We start from the raw sequence: 4610 nt of genomic DNA, 5'->3' as shown, positions 1-4610 counted from the left end.
GTGTGATATATGTGGTAAATATTTTGCTAAAATTCATGGATTAAAGAGACACATTAGAATTCTTAATTTAGAAGAAAAGACATACAAGTGTAAGAAATGTGGTAAATGTTTTACAGAGTTTAGCCTATTGAAGATACACCGTACACTTCATATAAGAGAAAAGCCTTACATATTATGGATTACAGATACACCTTAAAACTCATGCAGAAGAAAAGCCTTACAAGTGTGATGATTGTGGATAATGTTTCAAACAGCTCACACATTTAACAAGCCACCATATAGTCCATACAGGAGAAAAGCCTTACATGTGTAAGACATGTGGTAACTGTTTTTCAAGGCTTGGTCACTTGAAGAGACATCTTAGAATTCACCTAGGTGTGACCAGTGCAGTACAGGTTTTTAACAGACAACACCATACAATTCACACTTGAGAAAAGCTTTATTAAATGTATCTTTTAAAGTACTATGTTACAGAACCACCTTAAAATTCACACAGGAGAAAAATCTTATAAGTGTTTAAGTTTTTCTTTCAAAGTACTACTATAATAGATTGACGACAGAAGCCTGTGGTTGTATATAACACGTTTAATGGGTCTAACTACATCATGATGGTAATACCAGAGAGGGGGGAAGGAAGTACTCAAGGGACATCACTCAAGATAACAATATAATAAATATAACTAATACAGAAGAGTGAGTTCCCTTGACCTCACAATTATTTCAATCTATTACATCCCTTTACCCTTAGAACACAATAACACATCTCTCAATAGAACAATTGATAGTATCCTAAAATCACCAATTATATTGTAACATGAACATTATGGTAGATTACATCCTTACAAACAATGCACAATATGCCACAACATAATCAAAATACAAAACAATAATGTCAAAGTCCTTTTGACCTTTAGAATCATAGGTCTAACTTATTTGGGACCTTGATTGTCCTGCTTGACCTTCTCAGTGGCTTTTGATTTGGTGACTCAATATTCTGACCATCTGGATTCTCTATCTCAGGAGGTCTAGGATTTAAATCATTAACTCCAGAATTTACATTTTCTGACTCCAGACAACTTGGTTCACTCATATCAACAGAACTTGGTTGTGGAACAACTGAGTTGGTGTGAACTGTTCAGATTTGGTGGGATTGATAGATTCACACTTATTATCTGCACAAGTTATTTTTAACTTTATAAGGCACAGGTCCTGTACATTGAACAATTTGACCTGGTATCCATTTTTCCCTTCTCCCATAATTTCTCAGATACACATTATCATTAACACCAAATTCTCTTTCAATGCATGAGTTGTCATGATTTAATGGAACTATTTTTGAATTGGCATCTGAAAGTATTAAATGGCAAAAATCTTTTTTCTTTTGATGTTACCCTTTTAGTTTCTGTAAGTGCTAATGATGTTAGCAAAGTTGTTTGATGATCACATTCCTTCTTACTAATGTATTTTCTTTAAAACATTTGAAATTGCCATATCACCATAATCATTTATTAAGTTACAAGTACTTTGTTTAGGCAACTCTGACTGATAATGGACTGCATCTTCTCCATCTTTTATATTATCTTCACAAAAGTTTTTAATTTCTTATTTCATATGGCCTTAAGTCCTCATTCACTGACTCTTCAGGCCAACCATTCATACAGTACTCATATACTTTTATTAAGCACTCATCTTTTTGTGTTTCTCTTTTAATATCATTCACATTTATATTGGAGTTATCCATGATAGTGAAGAGAACAAATACATCTTCTGGTACATAGCTCAGGCTTTGGTTTTTTAAAGGTAATCTACTAAGACTATCTGCACTATTCTCAGATCCAGGTTTGTATTTCAATTCATAATTGTATGCAGTTAGTGTGATAGCCCATCTTTGAATTCTTGGTGAGGCATGCTCAGGTAGGGTTTTGTTTTCTCCAAATAAACCTAGCAATGGTTTATGATCTGTAAAGATGGTGAACTTCCTACCAAACAGAAACTTATGAAATTTCTTAACACCAAAAATGATGCCTAAGCCTTCCCTATCTAACTGAGAATAATTTTTCTCAGCCTGGTTCAAAGATCTACTGGCAAAAGCAATGGGTCTGTCACCCTTCTCATCCATGTGGGACAAGACTGCTCCTACACCATCTGGTGAAGCATCACATGTTAATATAAGTCTTTTCCCTGGGTCATAGTGAGTTAGTAAGGTGTCAGCAGACAAAGCCTCTTTTGCTGTATTAAAAGCAGCTTCTTGTTGTTTACCCCAGTGCCAAGTTGCATTTTTCTGTAGCAGCTTGTACAGTGGTGATAGTTTACCAGACAGATTTCCTATGAACTTTGCATAGTAATTTATTAAGCCCAAAAAAGCTCTTAGTTGTTGGGTATTTTCAGGTTTGGGTGCTTCTTTAATGGCTTTTGTTTTCTCAGGTTGAGGTCTGATGCCTTGTTTGCTCAATATATGACCAAGAAAACTAATTTCTGTCAGCATGAATTGACATTTATCTTTGTTTATCTTTAAACCTTTTTCACCAACAATTTTCAATACTTTATCAAGTGTTTTAAGATGTTCAGTGTCATTCTTACCAGTTATGTACACATTGTCAAAGTACACACAAACATTTGGAATGTCCTTAAAAATACTGTCCATGACAGCTTGGAAAATTCCAGGGCTAGATGATATGCCAAAACATAGTCTTTCATATTGGTAGAGTCCTTTATGTGTGTTTATTGTCGTATAGACTTTTGAATCTGGATGCAGTTCTAGTTGAGTGTAAGCATGACTAAAGTCTAATTCAGTGAATTTGTCTCCTCCTGCCAAATTCAAAGAAATTTCCTCAATGTTAGGTATAGGGTACCTATTTAGCTCTATTTGCTTATTCAGTGTGGCTTTGTAATCTCCACAAATTCTTATAGAACCATCCTTCTTTAACACTGGCACAATGGATGTCGCCCAATCGGAATAGTCTACCTTCTTTATAATGCCATTAGATTCCAATCTACTTAGCTCATTTTCAATTTTGTTCCTCATTGCATAAGGTGGAACTCTAGCTTTGCAGTATCTTGGATTTGTATCTTTAATGCTTAACTTCACTGTTCTATCATTTAGTAATCCATGATTACCAAAAACACATTTATTTTCAGATATTACTTTATCTAGTGAAGTAAGACTAGATTCTTTTACATTCTTCAATGAACAAATACTCTCCCAATTTAACTTAAGATCACTTAACCAGTTCCTACCTAGTAATGGCGGTCCATTTCCTTCAACCACAAGAAGAGGAAGTTTAACACTTTGACCATTATAACTTACATGAACCATACACTCTCCTATTACCGGAACATTGTCACCAGTGTATGTTGTTAGACACTTGTGACATGGCTGTAGAGGCACTGATCCTCCTATGACAGCGTCAAAATCTTTCTTTGTTATGACTGTTAGAGATGCTCCAGTGTCAAGTTGGAAGCTGATGCTCTTACCGTTGATATAAACTGGTACATTGATGGGAGCATGACTTATTGATTTAACAGAGAACAGGTTGAAATCCGGCTGCAAATCAGTTTGAGCATTTTCACAGGTAGAGTGGTTCATTGGTTGAGTTAGGTAGTCTTGGTGAGAGTTAACATAGTGCTGCTTTTGGTTGCGGTACTGTCTTGACTGGCTAGATTTAGCAACAGACGAAGACTTTGCAAAGCAGGCCTTGGCAATGTGACCTTGCTTACCGCACTTATAACAAGTTGCAGACTTGAACTTGCACCGATGAGATGCATGGGGACCTTTGCATCGATGACATTTTTGATAATTATTACTAGATTTAGATCTAGGATTTGAACGAGCAGGCTGTTTAGCATAAGTTGGAATGCTCTGATGGGGTTGATGTTTATTGACTAACCTGCTGTTTACTGCATGGATCTCTGAAGGTGCTAAAGATCTCGCCGCATCTGATGACTGCTGGATTGAAGTTGCGAGTTGTATTGCTTTTTCCAATTTTAGATCTGACTCAAGCAGCAACTTTCTTTGAATATCAGGGCTGTTTACACCTGTCACAAACTTTTCACATAATCTGTCAGACAGCGTGTCTCCGAATTCACAAAATTCACTTAAATGACGTAAAGCAGCAACATATTCTGATATTGACTCGTTTGGTTGACGAGTCCTACTGTCAAATCTAGCTCGACATAGAAACTTTGATGGGGTAGGCGCATGGTGGTCTGTTAGCAATTTGCTCAGCTCGTTAAAGCTCTTGGTAGTTAGACTAGCTGGTGCGCATAAGTCTTTTAGTAGCCTAAATTGTTGAGGCCCTATGACTGTTAACAAAACAGCTCTCTTTTTGGCTTCTATCGTCACGTCGTTAGCTTCTAGGTAAAAGCTTAACCTCTCTAGGTAATCTTGAATGATTTCATCATTCGCATCAAATTCTTTTATTTGGCCATACAGCGCCATTATTCTAGAAATAATTAGCTAATAAGCTCTAGCAAACCTCTTTTTTGCGTAAGTAGGTGCTCTTTCTAGTAGATGTTTATCCCATCCTCGTCGCCAGTTATAATAGATTGACGACAGAAGCCTGTGGTTGTATATAACACGTTTAATGGGTCTAACTACATCATGATGGTAA

This window comes from Physella acuta, unplaced genomic scaffold, assembly GCF_028476545.2.
Source record: "Physella acuta isolate Inbredline_101_S28 unplaced genomic scaffold, ASM2847654v3 ptg000063l, whole genome shotgun sequence".
Classification (NCBI taxonomy): domain Eukaryota; kingdom Metazoa; phylum Mollusca; class Gastropoda; family Physidae; genus Physella; species Physella acuta.
Note: the sequence above shows the minus strand (reverse complement) of the source record.